Source organism: Acomys russatus, chromosome 12, assembly GCF_903995435.1.
Source record: "Acomys russatus chromosome 12, mAcoRus1.1, whole genome shotgun sequence".
In the NCBI taxonomy this organism is placed as follows: domain Eukaryota; kingdom Metazoa; phylum Chordata; class Mammalia; order Rodentia; family Muridae; genus Acomys; species Acomys russatus.
Window position 1 is genome coordinate 52,843,364 of NC_067148.1, and position 23,397 is coordinate 52,866,760.

The following is a 23,397-nucleotide window of genomic DNA, read 5'->3' on the forward strand; positions in this document are numbered from 1 at the left end:
ATCTCTGTGAGGTCAAGGCCAGCCTCGTCTACAGAGTGAGTCCAAGACAGCCAAGGTTACACAGAGAAACCCTGTCTCCAGAGGAGCTTGGTGAATTTCACAAATCATTTTCAAAATATTTTTGAAATCTTGTTAAATACAGAATGCCAATCTGTTTGTGCTTCCTTAGCCATGTCAGGGATTAATAAAATTAAAGGCCTAGATTAGGTTTAAGTATCAAAAATCTTTTTTACATTCCACACTTAACAGCCTAACAACCTACTGCCATTAATTATGAGCATCTTGAAGATGAAACGTGGTTTTAAGTGCATGTACTGTGTGGCACACACCTTTAATCCCAGCACTCAGGAGGCAGAGGTAGGCAGATCTCTGTGCATTTGAAACCAGCCTGGTCTACAAAGAGTTTTCCAGGATAGCCACGGCTATACAGAGAAGGCCTGTCTCAAAAAGAAAGAAAGAAAAGAAAAGATGAAGACTAAAAATACTCAAATAACTCAAATGAAGGCATATGTGTTTTAGCCAACAGATTCTACATAATCTGTAAACCCAACTTTAAAGTCATTTGAAAGGAAAAGCTTACTAGTATTATTAATGCATGTTCTCTTGAGAGAAAAAGGAGGTATAAATTATGACCCACTGATGAAGTTAAGATAAACTAAAATTGGGTAGTATATGGGTAGGAGCGTAACTCTGATGTAAAACATTTGCTTTCTACATTGAAGGCCCGGTACTTGATTTTTAAACACTCCTTGGAGAAAGGGTAGTGGTGGTTTTAGCCTAAGACAGCCTCTTTATTTATAAAAAATGAAAGCATCACAGCTATTCTGAGATTAAGACAGGAGGGTCTTTGGGCCCAAAAGAATTTACAGGCAAACAAAGTAAAAAACAGAAAGCTAAACAAAAAGCAACTTGTAAGCTAATACATTTAAATCTAACCCTACTGTATTAGTCATGGATATCTAGAGTCACAAAACTTATGGAATGTATCTCTGTATAAAATATACAAAGGAAATTGATTGAAATGACTTACAGGCTGCAGCCCAACTAATCCAACAATGGCTAGCTGTGAATGGAAAGCCCAAGAATCTAGTAGTCGCTCAGCCCCACAAGACGGGATGTCTCAGTGGTCTTCAGTACACGCTGGAATCCTGCGGAAGTAGACTCCGATGCCAGTGAAGGAATGGATGTGTTAAGAAGGTAAGGGCAAGCAGGCAAAGAGCAACACCTTCCCTCTTCCATGTCGCTGTATAGGTTTCCAGCAGAAGATGCGGCCCAGATTAAAGTGTGTCTTCCTGCCTCAAGATCTGGATCAGAGCCTGTGTGTGTGTCTTCCCAGATCCGAGGTGTGTCTTCCTACCTCCAAGGTCCAGACTAGAAGTGGATTCACTCACTTGGAAGCAAGCAGAAAATCTCTCACAGGTGTGCCCACTCACAGGTGTTCATTCCAGATATAGTCAAGTTGATAACCAAGAACAGCCATCACAAGTACTGATAACTACATTCAATGCAAATGGCTTAAACATCTCACTGAAAAGAGAAATTGTTAGTAAGAATTTAAGAAGTGATTTGTGCCGGGCAGTAGTGGCCCAAGCCTTTAATGCCAGCACTCGGGAGGTAGAAGCAGGCAGAGATCACTGTGAGTTTGAGGCCAGCCTGCTCTACAGAGCTGGGTATAGAGATAGTTCCAGGACAGCCAGGGCTATACAGAGAAACCCTCTCAAAAAACATAAATAAATAAATAAACAAATAAATAAATAAAGTAAGTAAGTAAGTAAGTAGGTAAGTAGTGACTTGCAGGGTTGAGGATAGCTCTTTAGTGGTTAAGAGCCCAGGAAGGGGGATCAGTTCCCAGCACCCACATGATGACTTCGAATTGTAGCTCCAGTTCCAGTTGATCCCACACGTCTTCTGAATTGCAGGTCCTGCATGCACACAGTGCACATCTATACAATCAGACACATGCACATACAAATAATTTTTTAAGTGAGCTACTTAAGGTAAAAATACTTTAGATAAAATAGCAGAGGATAAAAATAAAGGATAGGAAGGCTTATCATACAAGCATTAATCAAACGAATGCGAGAGAATCTGTACTAATATTAAGACAGGCTTCAGGTTGAGGCGTACTTGAGAGTTGAGGGGTATTAGTTAATAATAGCGGGCTCTATACATCACAATGATACAATACTCTTGGGCATAATAGTGTACTAAGAGTTTAAAAACAGTAAGTAAAAACGGACAGGAATGAAGCATACTCTAAACTATACTTGGAGAGTTCAAGTCTTCTCTGAATGATTAACAAAATAACTACAAAACAACAACAACAACAACAACAACAACAACAAAACAAACCCACATATCAAGATAAAGGAAGGCACTACGAGAATAAGAAAGTTACTTTACTGTGATAATTAGATGAATTTCTTAAAACACAAAAATTTCAAACACTGAGTAAAGTGACTCAGTGACAAAGACAATGTTTTCAAAAGAAAATAAATAATTCCTAGAGTCTTATCTCTCAAGAAATTTACCTTTTTAAACTCTCCACTAAGAAAGTTTGGCTTGAAAAAATCCAGTAAACATTTATACAATAAAGAGCACTAATTGTATAAAAAATTTTCAGGATATATAAAGGAAAATGATATTTCTGAGCTTTTTATTATTACCATAATAAAAATTAAATAATAAAGTACCCTCATGAACAAAAGGGGGGCTTTTAACAACTTAGCTTTAACCACAGAATGCAAGGTGACATATTTGAAAATAAAGTTGTTACATTTATAAACCACAGAAAATAACTCCTTAAATATAGTAAAAACAAAACTAAAAAGAAACATACAAACAAATAACCAAACTTCCTTTTGTCTAAACTCAGTACTTACATATAGTTAAAGTTCAGTTTCTCTAACAGAATAGGAATGAACTTACTATGATGAACTATGTCATTTGCTGTCATATCTGCTGGAAGCAGAGAAAGCATTCAGGGGAAAAAATTGATTTTCATTAACAGAACTAAAAATTAACATCAATTTCTCAAGAAGTTTATCAATCAAGAAGCTGTAAGAAAAAAAGAACTACAAGAAAATTATATTAAATGATGAAATTATACTTTTTAAAGCACCCAAACTCCATGTCTAATTAACAGTATACAAAGTTCTAGTTGAAGGTTAGGTGTCAGATCAGGTAACTTCCTCTATTGTTCTGGGTAGGCATCCATCTCTGCTCCACCTGTCTTTATCCCTCAGTGCTGGAGTCACAAGTGCATGGCCACATTAGCCTTTTTTTTTTTTTTTTTTTTTAATGTGGATGCTAGGGATCTAAATTCAGATTTCCTGCTTGAGGAGCAAGCATTTTACCTACATTAAGCCACCTTCCTCAGTGCCAAACAAAGTGATACTTTGAAAGGAAAAAACAAACAAACAAACAAACAAAACCTCAAGAGTTCACGTTTCCTGATTTCAAGACTTAGTATAAAGTAAAAGTGCCATGATAATACAGTACTTTCAAAACTATAGGCCCAGAGATCAAGGGTATTTAAAAGCAGATCACATTTGTGGTCTTATTTTTATTGATTTTCAACTAAATTCAACAAGAAAAGGAATGTTCTCAACAAATGGAACTAGAATGACATATCCACTGGATAAGAAAATGAGCCTTAAACATTTCTTCATGTCATAACACAAAACTCTAACTCAGATGTGTAATGTATCTTACTATAAAAAACAAAACTATTAAATATGTAGCCAAAAACACAGAAGGAAACTTGCCTAACTTTGCAATTGGCAAAGAATTCTCAGAACACAGAAACACAAATCATAAAGAAACTCATTAGCCAAATTAATTATTTTAATTAATTTTAAGTAAGCTCTTTTTAAGGAATTTTTATTTGTGTGTAGCACATGAGTGCAGGTACCTGTAGTAGCTGTAGAAGAGTTTCAGTTCAGAACATTATAGATCTCTGTGATCCAGCTGGATGGAAAAGACACACCTTTAATCCCAGGAGACAGACAAGCCCATCTCTGAGTTCAAGGCCAGCTGGCTTAGAGCAAGTTTCAGGTAAAGAAAAGCTTAGGTCCAGGTACACACCTTTAATCCCAAACAATGAAGGTAAAGTTAGTTTGTAGAAGGAAGAGAAGGAAGCACCCATATTTGAAAGTGATGTCTAATTGAGTGGCAGAAAAAGTGATGGATCAGAGAAGATCTGACAGAGTAGAATATGCCCAAATCTCAGGAGAGAGAGGAAAGGGAACCTACTTAAGGGAGCAGCACAGAGAATGAGAGGGAGGAGGCAGTTTTACTTGGAGGGGTTTTGGGTTTCTATGTGTAGCCCTGGCTGTCCTAGACTCACTTTGTAGACCAGGATGGCCTTGAACTCACAGAGATCCACGTGTCTGCCTCCTGAGTGTTGAGATTAAAGGCGTGCGCCACGACGTCTGGCCCTGTAGAGAACAAGCTAGACACAGGTAAAGACAGATCAAGACAGAATGAAAAGGAGCCAGAGAAGATTAGAAGAATCTCACGTTTGTAAGAGGGCAAGCAGAGAAATTCAGTCAGAGGCTGACAGAGAAACCAGATTGAGTCAGTCAGCATGGAGTGGAGTTTGAGCCGGAATAGCTGAATTGAACCAGCCAGGCAGAGTTCAGAAGGAACTAGAAATGGTGAGCGTGAGCTTATTCAGCAGTTAAGTCTCAGAGGCTGAAACATTCTAGGCCTAGGTTAGCAGCTGGAAGGAGTAAGTCTCAGAGAGGAAATGACTTCAGAGGTGTAAGTTAAGACTCTCACAGTGGCCAGAAGACAACACTGAACTCCACAGAGCTGGGGCTGCAGGCCTTATGAGCAGGCCCATGTGCTGCTGACAACTGAAGTGGGTTCTCTGGAAGAGCAGGAGATGCTCGTAACTGTAGAGCCATCCCTCAGCTCCTCTTCTTTATAATTTGCAAGCAAAACAACAATCTTCATCCTGATGTTTGTCAACAGTCATATAACAAACATCTTAAAGGGTTAAAATTCACCAAGAGAAGCTGATGTTTTAAAAATAGGTGAAAGACCTGCAGGAAGCCTTTACAAATGAAGACATACACAAGCCTACCAGTGTCATCGGTCATTCAGTAAATACAATGTAGAATTCACTGTGACCCAGGAAACATGGGTCCCTGTAACCATGAGGCGGGTCAGGAGGATTTGAGAGGTCAAGGCTAGCTTGGTCTACATAGTGAGCTCATGACCGCCTTGGCTACAAAACGAGATCTCTTTTCAAAAAGACCATGCCAGTAAGTGAACAACAAAAACAAAATTCAGTGTGATGCTATAATAAACATACTAGGATGGTGTGGATAAACCAAACTGTTCTGTCACTGGTAGACAAGTAAAATATGACAATGGTAAAACATTCACTATCTACACAAGTCCATAAATAACATTTTTAGAAATTTTCAGGTTACAAAAATGTTTTAATTCACACAGGAACTAAGAAAAAAAATGTTTACAGCACCTTTATTAATAACCCCTAAACAGCAACAACCCAAATAGCCATAAATAGATTAACTGACTAAAACAGTAATTAACCAACTAACATGAACTCCTTCATAATAGAATGAAGCAGATCAGTTAAATATAACACACACACAATGATCTTCAAAAACATGATACTAGGAAATGGCAGACACAAAAGAAATAATTACATTTATATGAAACAGTAGACCAGGGGAAACAATACATAACGAGAAAAAGGTGGTTTCTGGGGCTCAAAGTGTGGTTGACTACAGAGGATAGAAGGAAGTCTTCAGAGAGATGAAAATACTACCCTGATTGTGCTATATACTCTACTCTTGTGATGGTAATAACATAAGCGTGTACTTTTATAGTGGGCTGCAGAGATGGCTCGGAAGTTAAGAGCACCACCTGCTCTTCCAGAGGTCTGAGCTCAGTTCCCAGCACCCACATGGTGGCTCACAACCATCTATAATGTGATCTGATGCCCTCTTCTGCAGGTGTACATGTAGGCAGAGCATACATGTACACCTGTATACATAATAAATAAATTTTTAAAAAAAGAGTATACTTTTATAAATAAAAAAACCAAAATGAGCTGTATATTTAAAATAAGCACATTTCACTACTTCTGATTTACTCTCAATAAATTTTTTTGAAAAGATAATCTCTTTTAAGGAACTAGTGTACAGGAACCACTACTAAGACCCAAATAGAAACACATGTACAACTGAAAAGATGTAAGAAAGAAAGAAAAGAAAAGAACGTCCATTACTTATTTTTAAAATGAAACAACAGGAGCCAGTGAGTCAGCTCGGAACTTAAGGTGCTTGCCACAAAGCCAGACAACATGCAATCTCCACAAGTTGTCCTCTGACCTCCACATGCAAACTGTAACACACATATGCATACTCACACACTAAATAAATGTTTTTAAAAATGAAAACAACATTATCTTGGCAAACTAAAAATAGAACGGCATAGTTTAACTTAATATTGGTAACTAGGGAGCTCTGTTAAATAGCACATTTAATGCCAGCACTAAGAAGCATTCACCTTAAGGTAAGAAGGAACACCATATTTTAATTATTAGCCCTACTATTCAACAATATGTAGCACCTACTGGGCAATGCAATAAACAGAATGTTATAAACTTTAAAGGTAATCACAAAACTATTTTCAGATAATTATCAACTAAATAAAAATATTAGCACCATGAAAAACAGAAAAGCTATGCAAAGCTTTTCTACTGCCAGACACAGAGAAAAAGTTACCTTAAAGTTTTCCTCTACTACAGCAACCCATTAAGGAGCGGGAAATATTGAAAAGGAATGACATATAATGTAAGCAATACTAAAGTTTAGTATAAATCAGGATGTGAATAAAATGAAGAGGACAATCTTTGGAGGGAGCTTAAGACTATAAAATAGTTCTAAGAATTTATATATAACCTTATTCCAAATAGGGTTGTTTTATTGTTGTTGTTGAGACAGGGTTCCTCTGTGTAGTCTTGGCTGTCCTGGACTCCCTTTGAAGACCAGGTTGGCTTTGAACTCAACATCCATCTGCCTGCCTCTGCCTCCCAAGTGCTGGGATTAAAAGCGTGAGCCAACACAGCCAGCTACCAAATAGGGTTTTTAAAATTTAAATCACAAGTGGTCTGAAGATCACTGAGAAGAAATACTCAAGAAGTAGTCTAAATATCTTTGAAAAGAGTAATAATGAGGGTTAACGGCTATCAAACTTAAATATTCACATCCTTTACCTTTGCAATTCTGTTTCTATGGATCTGTGCTCCAGAAATGACCACACAAAGGTTTTCCCCTTATGGACAGTGGCTGAATCTTGGGATTAAGGTAACACTGGAAGGGAAAGTGGGAGCTGCGCTTTTTACAGTACAGGCTTCCACATCGTTCTAAAATCAAAGATTTAAAGCATCAGCCAATAAGTGAGTTAGTTACCTTTAGTTAGCGTAACTTTAGACTGCTTTAAACGGCTTTCAATAGACACATTTAATTAAAGTCCTTCAAATTAAAAGAAATATAAGCCGGGCAATGGTGGCGCACGCTTTTAATCCCAGCACTCGGGAGTCAGAGGCTGGCGGATCCCTGTGAGTTCGAGGCCAACCTGCTCTACAAAGTGAGTCCAGGATGGCCAAGACTACACAGAGAAACCCTGCCTCGAAAAAAATAAAATAAATGTGATATGCTCTTAGAAAAGTATTAGGGGGCCCACATAAAGCAAGGCCTATGCCCAAGACACATAATTAGGTGAAGAAACAAGCTTTACTAAACAAATGTGCTCCCGACCCCCAAAATAAGGCAACTTTGTGAAAGCACTCTGAAAGACGACCACCAAATCTAAATCCTGGTGTGGCATTGGGGGGATGAAATATTCACACATTAAGTGTTTACTTAATACTCCTTTCTTTATACTGTTGGATTTCATACCATTTGCATGTCTGTAATAGAAGATGCAAGTTATTTCACATAAAAGCAACATGAAATCCGGAAGACAATCACAAAGACTGTCACATGTACTTCTGTCATGTTTCTTTATATACTTTCAAATGACAGGTTAGCCTTCAGCAACGATGACTACCATCTTAAAAGAAATATGAGCAAATATTTTGTGGTAAAATTAGGATAACTGAGGCCTCTTTAAAAAGAGAATCGTATTACTTGACAAAACGAGGAGACTCAAAACAGTCGTCTATGTAGACACACACACACATATTGCATACACAAAATATATATATATATGTATACACAATATATATATATATATATATATATATATATATATATATATTTTTTTTTTTTTTTTTTTTTAAAGGCCTGATGAGGGAGACTTCCCCGGTTCTTATTCCAACAAAAATTATTTACCCTCCCTTTTCTTCAACTTGGTCAGGGCAGCTTTCAGTTCACCGTTTTGAATGTGCGCAAAAATAACCAGGAGGAATCTTGGGGTGACGGGTGGGGGTAGGGGGGGAACCAGCCCTGAAGGTGCCTCTGACAGGCGTGCTGGGGCCTAACGCTGACTGAGAAGGCGCTAGGCCACGGGCACAGTCTGACAGGGTGCCCGGGCCTCGGTGACAATCGGGAAAGGCGCAAACTCGGGGGGCCAGCAAGGGGCAGGGAGGGAGGGAGGGAGGGAAGGCGTGCCGGGCAGGGGCCCGCGGCGCCACCGTCCTTCGCGGCGAGCCTGGGGGTGGGCGGCGCTGCCTGGCCGCGAGGGGGGACGGCGCCGGGTCCTTGGCCCGGGCGACCAAGGACGGCGGGCGGAGAGCCGGCGGGAGCAAGCGGGCGGCGGGCGCGGCAGCTCGGGCTAGAGCGCAGCCCCGAGCGAGGCGACGGGCCTCCCAGCCGCCAACCCCACCCATGGCCGGCCCGGCCCGCTGCTCGGGGCCCACCGAAGCCGAGGCGCCGGCTTCCCCACCCAGACCCCCTCTGACAAAATCAGCCAGACTGGAGAGAGAGAGAGAGCGAAAAAAAAAAAAATATATATATATATATATATCCCCCTCACCGAAATGTGCAGCGGCTCCAGGGCGAGAACAGCGATCGATCCTCCACCCGCCACCACCGCCTTCTTCTCCGCCTCCGGCTCCTCCCCCGCCGAACGCGCAGCGGCTGCAGCGGCGGCGGCGGCAGCGACGGCGGCGGCGGCGGCGGCGGAAGCAGAGGCAGCGGCGGCGGCGACGGCGGCGGCGGCGCGTCCCGCCCCTTGCGCCGCGAAGGGGGCGGAGGAAGTGAGAGCATTAGTCCCGCCCCCTGAGAGCGCAGCCAATCGATTCCACGGTCTTCTGCGGGGGAAACGTATGTGTCCAATCGGAGCCAGAGAGAAGGGCTTACGTCATGGTTGGACGTGGCAGAAAAAGGAAAAATAACTTGTGCTGCGTCTCTCGGCCCAGCCCCGCGGGCTCTCTCCCGAGGCCTTCGCGGATTGGCCGAGAGGCGGGGCGACGCGCTCGGCTCCGCCCCCTGTCTGGCCCTGCGCCTTTCCCCTGCAGCATTGCGACGTTTGGGGCGGGGGCGGGGCGCGCGGCCGGCGGAGGCAGCACGGCCTTTTGAGGTTTGAGCTGGAAGAAAAGGGCGGGGTCTCCGGTAGGGAAAGGGGGTGTGGAGAGCCGAGTGCAGAACTGGCGCACTTAACTCTCTTCTTTCCGCCGCCCCTCGCAAAATGGAGGTGCTGAATTCAGTCCCCAGGCCCCAGTTATTTGCAGTTTAAAGTACAAGGACAGAAAAGCTCTCCAAGCAGTTGCAGTTTTGATAGCAGCGAGGAAAGGAAAGTACCCGAGGAAGCGCTTGTTCGCTCACCCTGACTGTTAGGATTCGCTTCAGCCTGTCTACCTGTGATGTCACTGCTTACCTGCCACGGGGGGCGTGGCCCTGCGCTGGGCCATATAAAAGACAGACCCTCCACGTGACTCCCTCCCTCCCTCTCTCTCTTCCTCCACACCGTCCTCTCCCCCCTCTCTCCTCCCACTTGCGTCTCTGTATACCCTTATTAAACCTTTTAAGTGGATCTGTTGCGTGGTGTGATTCCATCCCTCTGTACAGCTCCGCTGCTCACCTCTAACCTCCGCCTCCGCCGCACACTTCTAACACTGACGATTCTCCCTGGTGCTTTGTACCCGCCCGCTACCATTCTGACCCTCGCCCTGGACTCTGATTCCGTTGCCTTAGGGCAGGTGTAGGTGAGACTGAGATTTGGCCTGACCAGAGTTTAGCAGCTGGCAACTTAGCTAAATCGGTTTGTCAGGCTGGAAATTAACAGCTCTTGTCACATGCAACCAAAATAAATACAGCAGCTGGAGTCCCTGGACACCTTGCTTAATTTAAACCCAGTCACAGTTTAAGTTCATTATGTCAATGATCTCGTGTAGTCCTCTCTCATCCTGAAGCCTGCCCACTTCTCTGATTACAGTCTCTTTCACTCCCCCTCCCATGCCCATCGCCTAGTGCCCAAAGCCCAGGATATATTTATCACTTCACCTCCCCCACGAATTAACGGCCCCACTTCTTGTGATGTCCTTTAACTGTAAAAAATCCGCCAGTGAACTGGAACTATTTTTTTTTTCTGCCATTGATGTAAACAAATTATCCGAAATTTTTCATAGAATCCTGGGCTACAAGAATTTGCTGCACATTTTGTGAACCCAAGTTTAATTCCCAGACCACCCGACTAGCATATATTTTTAAAAAGAGAAAGAAAAAGAAAGAAAGTTATTACTCTATCTTTTACTCGTTCCCAAGGCTTTGCCTTCTTGAAAGAGAATTTATATTTTAATTACAGTCCTCTAATTTTCCTTTAGAGTCTTGTAGATTGGTCCAGTTGGACACATTGGCACGGGATTTCTCAAATTTCAATCATTTCCTTGCCACATCTGTGCTTACTGCTAGTATTATTTTTCTCATATGAATGTATTTTTCTTCCGCGTCTAAAGAGAGAATTATGGAAAGACTGTACCTGGAATACAACATCACCTTTTGACTAAGTTGAGAGGAACTAAGAAAACTGAATGCAAAACAAACCTTCCAAATCTGTCTGCCCACAGTGATAACCTGTTCTTGGCTAACAACTTGACCGTGTCTGGAACGCACCACAATCCAGAACGGAGGGCACAGCTGTGAGAGATTTTCTGCTTGGTTTGAAGTGGGTCAATCCCCTTCTAGCCTGGACCTTGGTGGTGGGAAGACATGCTTTAAATGTAGGCACACCTGCTGGAAGCCAATGTAAGAACAATGGAGAAACAGAAGGTGTTGCTCTTTGCCTGCTTGCCCTCACCTTCTTAACACATCCATTCCTTCACTGGCATTGGAGTCTACTTCCGCAGGATTCCAGCGTGTACTGAAGACCACTGAGACATCCCGTCTTGTGGGGCTGAGCGACTACTAGATTCTTGGGCTTTCCATTTCACAGCTAGCCATTGTTGGATTAGTTGGGCTGCACCCTGTAAGTCATTTCAATAAATATCCTTTACACACACACACACACACACACACACACACACACACACACGCATACACATACATACACACTAGAGAGAGATGGAGAGAGATTCATTCCATAGGTTCTGGACTAATACAGGCTCTGAGTCTGGAATTCTTTCCTAAAAGGGCACATTATCAAACATTAGATGCAGAATAAAGACACAGCACTTGAATGGCATTTTGGTTGCGATGTCATCAAAAGATAGCAAAATAGACCCCAAATCACAATCCCTTTCTCACTGAGTGAGTCGTTGGTTTTGACTGCAAGCATGTCCTAAGCACCGTCACCCAAGACATCACAAGTGATTTGTGTTGCAGTCTGAGAAATTCTGGCCTGGAGCCTCAGAGGATGACCTCTGAAGTCAGATGAACGTACTCTCACACTGGCCCCTGCATCTATACCCGCATGCTTCTGAATGACCTACTTTCCTCTCTGGGCTGGATTTACTATTTTAACAACACCCATTTGTAAGTTGTTGGTACAGATTAAATAACCTATTACATGGAAAAACCTACCACGCCTAGAATGAAGTGCTAAATACATGAGTCTGTGTGCTCTGCTGTGCTGTTGTATCTGCCTGAGATAACAGTTCCCATTAATGTAAATGTTCTGTTGAATGTGTTATTGTCGCTTGAATAGTTGGCAAGCACTCAGGACGCAGTGGGCTGTGGGAAGCACAGAGTGTCATGTGCTCTTAAAGAGTGCTCCTCAGAACAACAGCAGGAAAGAGAGGATTTGTGTTCTGGTCATAGTATCAGAGGTGTAAGGACCTCTGAGAATGTTCTTTTCTGTGTAAGCCAGTGGTTCGTAGCCCGTGGGTCATGAACCCTTTGGGGGCGTCAAATCACTTTTTCACAGGGTCCTCTGAGACTATCAGAATGCACAAATATTACCTCACAATTCACGAAAGCAGCAACATTGCAGTTATGAAGTAACACCCAAAATAAGTTTATGGTTGGGGGTCACCACACGTAAGGAACTGTATTAAAGGACCATGGCGTTAGAAAGGTTGAGATCGGCTGACATAAGCCATGGCACTCCCAGCAAAGCTGTCAGAAACCACCTCCCAGAACTCTGGAAAGAAACTAACAGCCTACAACATTCAGAAGGACCGTTTATCAAGACAAACGGCCCATTCTGCCGCACAGCACAGCACACTTAGTGACAGGTAGACTTGCTTGCCCTATAGGGCTTGCTGTAGTTTCCTGCTTGCTCTTTGTAACATCTTAACTGACCAGTCAGTGATTTGAGGGGGGTTTCTATAGAGGGTCTTAGGTCCTTCTTTGTCGTGCTCTTGGCAATTTTGAACCCTAATCTCTGTCTCCTGGTAATAAGGACATTGTGAACATCCCCTCCTGCATGGACTTCTCTTTGACAGCGTGTTTTGGTACATGCCAATGTCAGAATGTTCATGTGCTTTCACAGCCCTAACCTAAGCCTTGTTAACTCTTCAGTCTTAACACAGGTATCTGTCTGTGTTTCCCTACTTACATCTTTCCTTCAGAGGACAGGTAGGCATGCCACAGGCAGGAGCACCTACCAGAGGTTTGAGCAGGGAACACACTTTTGTCTAGACACAGAGTTCAACAACACGATTCCTTCCAAACCCTGGCAACTGTCTGACCTGCTCCCTTCCAGGAAGATTCCTGAGTCATTGGTCCTCAGCACCCTCCATGGCCTCTGCGTCAGCTCCTGCCTCCAGGTCCTGCCTTGTTTGAGTACCTGTGCTGACTTCCTTCAATGATCATCAGAACTATGGGTGTGTAAGCCAAATAAACCCTTTCTTCCCCAGCTTGCCTTTTGATCACAGCAATAGAAACCATAACTAAGACATGTATGTATGTTATATAAATATGTTAATATTATATAGTTTAATAGATGTATACATTTCAGTCTGCTCTGCCAGCCTCCTCTACAGCCATGCGAGCCTTGCCTAAGTCTCAGTGGTATGATGGGTGAGCCAGGGATTTCCTTTGGAAACACTGAGCAGAATATGCCATTATGTAAATGCTCAGAATGTTTATGACTTATTCTGACTTTTTTAGTCCACGTGCTGGACACTGGGTAAATCCTGCCATGAAAAGACTTGAATCTAGAGGGAAACTTTCTTAGAATACCCTCCTCTCTCTTCGTACTTTGATAATCATCTTTAATAACACCCTGTCATCATTTGCTCGTCATCTCTATTCCTTCTATTGACTTGCTTTTTTTTTTTCAATCACTGTATATTTTCATTTCTATGATCTCTGTTCCTAACACTCTGTTCTTTATGAACATAATATTTTAAATGTTTCCAAAGATTCGGCTTAGAGGTTTCCTTTTCAATTGAGGGGGGGGGGTGCTTCTTCTTTCTCTAGAGTGAATCCCTTTATCTCACTGCCACTAATAGCGTCTTTCCATTTTAGGATTCTTCCTTCTTTGTGTACATAATGATACTTGCTTTGTGTTTGGATCTCAAAATAATACATCGATGGAAAATTCTGTGACCCTGGGTTGCTCAGAGCAGCTAGCTATTTTACTGGCTATACTCTAACTATTATAGTGCCAAAAATGTGAATTGGGACATTAAACTTATTTAGAGAGACGTTTTTTAAACCTTTATCTGTCTGAGAGAAAAGACATTTGCTTTTTAAAATGGCTCTGTTGTCCAGTGTGCCAGCTCCTATGGCTGTAGGGCACTTCAGACATCACACATCCTACCTGAGACCTGGAAATACATTTTTTTAAAAATTTGGGCTGGAGAGATGGCTCAGAGGTTAAGAACACCGACTGTTCTTCCTAAGGACCTGAGTTCAATTCCCAGCAAACACATGGTGGCCTCTTCTGACATGCAGGTGCATATATGGGCAGAGCAATGTATACATAATAAATAAATAAATAAATAAATAAATCTTTAAAAACTTTAATATCCCCAAGTACATATGTCACTAATGATTTCTATACTATTGCTATTTTTAATGTTAGATTTTAAGTTTAATTTTACTTTCCTTTTTACTTTTTAAGTTGGGGTACTGGAAACTAAGATTGATACATGTGATTTGTCCCGTTCTGATGGCCCTGTTTCCAGCTCCAGGTCTTATATTGACTTAGCACCAATACCTAGCATTCTAAAATCTTAACTAGCTCGAGGATCAGCTTAGCTCAGTGTTCCCCACTTCTACCATGACTCTGTCCAAGTAGTTGAGTGTGTCGCTTTCCTGTCTGAATCCATCAGTGATACTGAGAATTATTTTCTAAGAGTGTGCTATCTCTGTATTGATGTCCTTCTTCCCATTGTCTTTGTGACTTATGACTTGGAGGTTATAAAATTCTACTCATAAGGAATCTCATACTTATAAGAGGGGTATGTCAAGCTGAAAGCGACTCCTTAAGCTGAGAACAGAAACAGGGTTGTAATAGAAAACGGCTGCTTTGCAGGGGGTGGGGGGTGGCACATGCCTTTAATCCCAGCACTCTGGAAACAGAGGCAGGCAGATCTCTGTGAGTCCAGGCCAAGCAAGGCCACACAGAGAAACCCTGTCTCAACAAACAAACAAACAACAACAACAACAACAAAAAAAAAACCCAATAATGATGACAATGATGATGAAGAAGAAGGAGGAGGAAGAAGAAAATGTCTGGTTAAAGAACAAAAGACATAATTGAAAGGCTTTTTTATTAAAAGATATTTCCCAGAAGACTAGAGAGGCTGACTTTAGAAACTGGCAGGCGCAAAAGGAGGCTGGATATGTCGCTTCATAGCCCGAGGCTTGCAACACAGCCAAACTGGCACAGACACTGCGCCACTCCACCGTGCAGGGATGGGATGACACGGCCTGCTTTGGTGCAGGCTCCCAATGACTTGGCCGCTCAAAATTGGCCGCTGCTTCTGCCAAAACAAATCCTTCCCTGACCGAGCTCCTTTATCTCACCTGCCCCTGAGCCAACCCTGGAAGGGGTATCTGATTCCCAGAGCCTAAGTCATGTGCCAGTGGGGGCCGGGGTTGGGGGTGGGAGGACACCGATACTTTCTGACTCTATAAATAGGAAGGTTTGCCTGTGCATACAATTTATGGCCTAGGGAATTCTTCAAATAGGACAGAAGTTCAGATTCCAAAAGAAATGACAAATATCCATCAGGGCACCTATCCAAAATCAGAACAGCATTTAGCATTAGCATTTTAAAATGTAGATGCTTAGGACATTTACTATATACATTTTAATTACAGTAATTGCAAAATGCAGAGACAAATCAGCTATGGAGTCCATAACACTTTATGAACCGAGTAGTGAAAAGATTGAAATTTAAAAGTTTACAAGAGTTGACTGTCTTAGCTAGGGTTTCTATTGCTGCAATGAAACCCCACGACCAAAATAAGTTGAGGAGGAAAGGTTTTACGTGGCTTATGCCTCCACAGAACTGTTCATCATTGAGGGGAGTCAGGGCAGGAACTAAAGCAGGGCAGGAACCTGGAGGCAGGAGCTGATGCAGAGGCCATGGAGGGTGCTGCTTACTGCCTTGCTCCTCATGGCTTGTGCAGCCTGCTTTCTTACAGAACCCAGGACCTGGTTAAGAGCCCAGGGGTATCACCTCTCACAATGGGCTGGGCCCTCCACATCAACCACTAATTAAGAAAATGGCCTAAAGCTGAATCTTACAGAGGCATTTTCTCAACTGAGGGTTCCCCCTTTCAGATAACTCTAGCTTGTGTCAACTTGACATAAAACTAACTCTAGCTTGTGTCAACTTGACATAAAACTAGCCAGGATGTTGATTTTGATCTTTTTTATTTATTTATTTATTTTATTCAATGGGAAGTCCTCCTGCTAGAATTATTTAACACTTAACATTATTTGTGGAGTTCATTGAAATAAAGTTTCATTCTAACTGTAAGTTATTAAAAGTGAAATGTTAGAAAATTTCTTCTTTCGATCAGATTCTGTCTCACAACACATCCCCATGCATTGTAGATCAGATTCCGAGGTCTATATACACATGTGCCATCTGATCTTCAGGTGGCACAACTGAACATTACAGTTCTCTCAGCTATTTTTTATATAAACTATATATAAAACTGAATGGAAAACAAAAGTTTCCTCCATTACACTTAAGATTTTCAATACTTTTGTGACCAAATATGTAGGTTTTTTCTCCCCCCATATACTGGCTGGTTCTCCAATACCACCTGAGTATTAGACAAACAAACAAACAAAAAAACAACAACAAAAACAAAACCCGAACGGTGGCTCTCACACTACCACCACTATAACTTAGAGAATAACAAGGATTTTTTAGGACCTGTGATTAAAAACTGATTGCAAAAGTTGAGTTATATTTTGTATTATACTACAATATTAAATAATTTGGTTCCAAGATTCATATATTTTTGTCGTTGTTCTTAGAAATGTTTGCCAATGCTCCTGTCAGAACATAGTTCTTAAGCTAGCATTAGCAAACTTATTTCTTTAAGGAACTGAAACTCTTACCCATATTCAAAAATAAAATAAACATACAGTATAAATATATATGTAAATTTATAATATAATACATGAACAATAATGTTTTAATTAATGATTTATGAAAAAATGACTCTAATCTTAAACAAGCAACAGTTGATCATCTGCTGACATTCTGAGTAAAAGTTCATATTCCCAGAGGAAAAAAATATATTTTTACTTTACTCATCTATACATTTCATGAGAAGAAGAAATATGTCTATTTTCTTGACACACACAGGCATACATGCTCATATGCACACACTCACACATACACACTTTACACGCGCACATTTGCATGTTCACACACACAATTTGAAAATTTGCAACATTCGAAGAGCACGAGTTCTAACTACAAACAAATACTGGCTTCATTTTCAGCTACTGTCTTGGGTTTGAGGGATTGGCGCTATTGAAGAATATGAATGACACTTAAAAAACGAAGCCCAGCACTACATCTTTTTGCTCAATTATTTTAACCCAGCTCTCCTAGACCTTTGAGGAGCCAGTGTTGCCTGTGGTCTACATTGCCAACGGTTTGCAAATGTCAACTTAGACACGGGAATAAGTAGCCACAGATTGCTTTTGTAGAATACCCTTTAATTCTTTTTGGAGAGATACAAGTGGAGATGAGGACGCTCAGGGAAAGAAATATTTTGGACTGTGGGGCCATCATTATGCAGATAATATTCAGCTTTACTCAGCCATACATCTCGCTTTCCTTTAGCCCAGATGGTAAAGTGACTCATCTCCTCCACTGGCCAGCAAAACAAGTGAGAGAGAAGAGGGTCTATAATAAAGCAGATAAAAAAAAAAAAAAAAAAGGAGGCTGTTTCAGAAGCCAGGGGAAAATATTTCTCTGCAGTCGTGACAGGACATTCCTAGTGCTTGTTAATCCTTTGCATGCCTTTTCAGACTCACAGCTTGGCTTTCACGCTGCCTCCAGGATTCCCCAGGAGTAGCTCTGACCAGGAATTCTTTTTAACTTTGTAGTATGTACTTAAGTTGTAAATATTTTTGACCTTCAAATGAATTACTTTAGTAATTTCTTCTTGTGAAGCCCAAAGATCAGCCTTTGGGGGTATCGCTTTTTTTTCTTTTCTTTCTTTCTTTTCTTTTCTTTTTTTTTGCTACTTGCCTTGAAAATCACCTTGCAATTTTCTGTGGAGTGTATTTTAGTTAAGAACTCTGCTTGGTTGAATGTATAATTCCTTCACTGAAGGACAGGGGGGAAGGCCCTCCTGGGTAGGAAGAACAAAGGCAGACACAAATAAAAGGATGCTTTTGTGTCTGCCTCCTTTGTACTTGTCACTAAGTGAGGTTGTACAGAGACCGGTGAAACATTCTTCTTTGCCCCCAGCAGTGAGGACTGAACCCCGGTCACTGCACATGCTCAGTGGAACCTATCTATCGTCCACACAGGCACAGCCACATGCCAGCCCTAGTCACAAAACAAAATCTTACTTTGCTTTCCAAAGACCCGAATAAGTCACTGGTGTCTAGTAAGCCAAACCATCTGCCACTTATCAACAAGTTTGGTTTCTAATACAAGTGAAAACAGAAATAACTAGGTAAGGTGTGTGGCCTAAATATACCTCTGACTGCACTTCCGGGTCCATTTGCTAATGAAGCCATTCCTCTGAGCTCCCAGGAAAATTCTAGCACTGTTATTACTTCTCCTTATTCCTCTGACACCTTTAAATATGTTACACCATGTGTCAAAAGAGAATTAAGGTCACAGATGAAATGAAATGACTAGTTATCTGACTTTGAGGCTTAACCCTGGATTATCATCCATCTGGCCTCAGCGTAGTCACATGACACGCAAATGAGTCAAATCAGTGTTGTATTAGCAACAGGGCCAGGCATGGCTGGCTTTGATGACAGAAAGGTGGGTCATGAGCCAAAGAACATGGCAGGGGGTGAGGGTTCTAAGAAGTAGTCACCTGTACACTTACCAGGATGGAATGTAGCCTCATTGACAACTTGATAGCAATACTGGGCATATACTTCACATCTCTGGCTTGCAACACTGTGCCTCAGAGCTGGGAATATTGCCTCGTGGTAGAGTGTGTGCTGAGCATGCATAAGACACTGGATTTGATCCTTCAAATCACAAATAAGATCTGGAGCATAGTGAGGGTACATTGTTTCAAGCCATTAAGTTTGTGGTAATTTGTTAAGGTAGCATCAGGTGACGAATACGGTTTCACAAAACAGGACTGCATAAATCCTATGTATTTTTTCAAAGCAAGTTCCACCTCCCCACAAAGGCTTTCATCTTTCATTATTTTTGAGATCTTTTTTCTTGTCTGTGTGTGAACATATGCTCTGTGTGTGGCTAAGTGGGCCATTGGATGACTAGATCTAGAGTTACAGGAATTAATAAGAAGCCACCCAACATGCGTGCTTAGGATTCAACTCCAGGCCTCTGGAAGAACAGCAAGTGCTCTCAGTTGCCCCCATCTTTATTTCCAAGTCGTGAGATATTGGAAATGTTCATGAGCTTTAAGAAAAATTTACTGTGACTATGTGTCCTACTAGTTTTATTAACTTTATGATATTTTGTTTTGTTTTGGTTTGGTTTGGTTTTTCAAAACAGGGTTTCTCTGTGTAGTCTTGGCTGTCCTAGACTCACTTTGTAGACCAGGCTGGGCCTCAAACTCATAGCAATCTGCCTGCCTCTGCCTCCTGAGTGCTGGGATTAAAGGTGTGTGTCACCACACCTGGCAGGCAGCTTTATGATATTTTTAAGAGTAGGAAAAAAAAAACATTTTTGTTAAAGTTGTGATATTTTTCAGTTCTTTTTTTTTTTTTTTTTTTCTGAGACAGGGTTTCTCTGTGTAGACTTGGCTGTCCTGGATTCGCTTTGTAGACCAGGCTGGCCTCAAACTCACAGCGATCCACCTGCCTCTGCCTCTCGAGTGCTGGCATTAAAGGTGTGTGCCACTACTACCCGGCTAGTATTATTTAAACTAAAATAAAACTAATTAATATTAACTACCTTAAATACAGTTTTCTTGATGGTAATGTCTTCACAAAGCACAATGGAGGTGTCTCTTAACCTGAATTACTATAATTCAATTACACTAATTGTATAGTGTGTAAATAAAATATAATTCTCCCAATTTCACACATCTATATAACTCAGAAATACATCTACATATGCATATAGATACAGACACAGGTATAGCTCCATACAAATCATTCATGAGTTTACTTTTGTGTTTTTAAATTTTATCTATATGAAATTTATAAATCTACTGCATTTCTTCTGATTTTAAGATCGAGAAGTGGATAAGGTAAAAAGCAGTAGGGAAACCCTTCAGAACAGAGTAGCTAGCTTAAAAACCGACTAAAAGTGTCCTTTCTTATACAGTAGCCTGGAGGTGGATAATGCAGGGCTCTTTTACCATGATCACACGTGAGGCTTCTCTCAGGAATAAAAACGTCTCTTCTACGTCGTCTCTTTATCCCCCAGCAACGACACGGATGGGGTCAGAGTAACATGACCTCATCCTTTCCTGGCATAACTGACACAGGACTGACATCACTTCAGTTCACCTCTCGCTGCCAAACTTAACCACAAAATCTGGCGCAGCTGCAAAGAAGCTACGGGGTATGATCTCCATCGAGGCAGCAACATAACCAACGAGGACCTGGAAATTATGTTATTAAAGAGAGAGAGCCGCGGCCCATAGGTCTGGGGAAAACAGTTATCGTGGTCAGCATCACAACCAGGACAGAGAAAAATCTGAATATTACAAACCAGCAGAACTGGCTAAGATTTATAAAGCATTCCACGTAGCGTTCTCAGCACACATTTCTCTAGGAGTGCACAAGCATTTACTATGATAGAAGAGATCCCGAGTCACACAATAACTTTAATGAGGTACAAGAATTGAAACCATGAAAAATACATTCTCTGACCTTAAGAGAATTAAACGAAAGACCAGGAAAAGAAAAATATCAGGAAAATGTTCAAACATTTGAAATTCATAATGTGGTTCTAAATAATCCACCAGTCAATGAATAACGTTCAAGGTGAATAAAAATATTGATCTAAATAAAAATGAGAATATGCATTTTCAAGATCTATGAGAACACACCAAAAGCACTGAATGAAAACTTGTACTTATAAACACTTACATGGGAAAAGAAGCACTAAGCGAGGCTGAGCAGGCAGCTCACCGTCTTAGGGCACTTGTGCTCTTCCAGTTGGCAGAGTTTAGATGCCAGGCATTCTCACAACTTCCAAGTCCAGCTCCAGGGGCTTCAGGACCCTCCTGTGGCCTATGTGGGTATCCTCACACCTGTGTGCGTGCGCACACGGACATAAACCCATATAAATTAATAATATAAATTAATAATATAATATAATATAATAATATAATAAACCTATAAAAAAAGAAACGTTAAGTTAAAAAATGTATAAAAATCCCAAACTTCTATCTTAAGAAATAATAATAATAATAATAACAAATCTTAGGGCAAGAACAAAGAAATGATAAGTTTAAGACTAACAAAATAAACTGAAAGCATAAAAGCAACAAGTGAAATCCATTTTCAAGGGTGTTTGGAAAATGAATTTCAGCCAAGACTGAAGAATAGGCAGAGGAGATCCTAGTTCCTGTATCAGAAACTCAAGAGGAAACAGCATCACAGATTCTTCACAATCGAACAAGATAAGTAAGATCATTATGAAATTCCACATTCACGAATTAAATAACTTAGGTAAAATGTAAAAATGCCTGAAAACTGCAAAATGAGGCATAAACACAATGACATTTTTGTCAACTACGGGCCACTTGTGCAACAATGGTCCTATAAAATTGTAATTAAGGACCTAAAAGCAGACACACTAAATCTGTTAGAAGAAAAAAGTGGGGAAGAGCCTTGAGCTCACTGGCACAGGAGACAACTTCCTGAACAGAACATCAACAGCTCAGGCTCTAAGATCAACCATTAATAAATGGGACCTTAGGAAACTGAAAAGCTTCTGTAAGGCAGGAGACACTGTCAACAGAACAAAGTGACAGCCTAAAGACTGGGGAAAGATCTTCACCAACCCTGCATCTGACAAAGGGCTAATATCCAAAGTATACAAAGAACTCAAGAAATTAAACACCACCAAACCAAATAATCCAATTAAAAAATGAGGTTCAGAACTAAACAGAGAATTCTCAACAGAGGAATATCAAATGGCTGAGAAACACTTAAAGGATTGCTCAGCATCCCTAACTATCAGGGAAATGCAACTCAAAACGACTCTGAGATTTCATCTTACACCTATCTGAATGGCTAAGATAAAAAACTCAGATAACAGCACGTGCTGGTGAGGATGTGGAGAAAGGGGAACACGTCTCCATTGCTGGTGTGAGTACAAACTTGTACAAGCACTTTAGAAATCAATCTGGTGCTTTCTCAGAAAATTGGGAATAATTTTACCTCAGGACCCAGCCATACCACTCCTGGGAATATACACACCACACAATAAGGACATTTGCTCAATTAAGTTCATAGCAAGTTTATTCATAATAGGCAGAATCTGGAAACAACCTAGATATCCCTCAACTGAAGAATGGATAAAGAAACTGTGGTACATTTACACAGTGGAATACTATTCAGCTATTAAAAACAAGGAAATCTTGAAATTTGCAGGCAAATGGATGGAACTAGAAAAGATCATCCTGAAGTGAGGTAACCCAGACCCAGAAAGACACACATGGTATATACTCACTCATAAGCAGGTATTAGCCACATAATATAGGATAGCCACATTACAGTACAGAGTCTGATACATCAACCAAGGACCATGTATGAGGTGGACCTTAGACCCTCTGCTCAGATGTTGTGGCACAGTCTCCTTGTGGGTCCCACATATGGAGAGGAGGGACTACTTCTGACATGCACTCTGGCCACTGAACCTAGATCACTGGCCCCTGCCAGGACAGCCTTGCCAGGCTACAGAAAAAGAGCATTCAGGTAGTAGAGATGAGACCCGATAGGCTGAGGTCGAATGTTAAGGGAGGAGGGCTCCCCTTTCTAACGACTAAGGGAAAGGTATTATTTGTCCCAAATCAACTGGAAGAAACCTTAAGAGAAAGACGTCCCATTTCCTTTAAGAGGGGCTGGGTAGGTTTTTTTGGCTGCTTTTTTTGGGCTATAGAGGCTTATTATCAATGGGAGTTGGTTGCAAGTTATTATTGGTCTTATTTAGAGAGAAAACAAGGTTAGACTCAGAGATGTCTCTATTTTCCTTTATCTTCCATTCTCAGATTTGGGGATAGGGGTTGAAAAGAAAGAAGGGGGAAATATAGAAATATAGAGGGAAGATAGAACAAAAAGCAGATTAGTGAATCTACTCCTTAACTTAATGCCACTCACAAGTTATTTTTAATTCACTGGTATAGAATTTTGTTTCTAGACACAAAA

General features: G+C 41.2%; 1 protein-coding gene across 1 annotated transcript in view; it reads right to left on the reverse strand.

Moving 5' to 3' along the window:
• The window catches only part of Pja2 (praja ring finger ubiquitin ligase 2), a 56,954-nt gene extending 47,804 nt beyond the window's left edge, over window positions 1-9,150 (reverse strand). Inside the window, exon 1 of the mRNA XM_051154435.1 lies at window positions 9,019-9,150. The gene's annotated coding sequence lies outside the window, so the exon portion shown is untranslated. The remainder of the gene's footprint in view (window positions 1-9,018) is intronic.
• Between the last annotated feature and the right edge of the window lie 14,247 nt (window positions 9,151-23,397).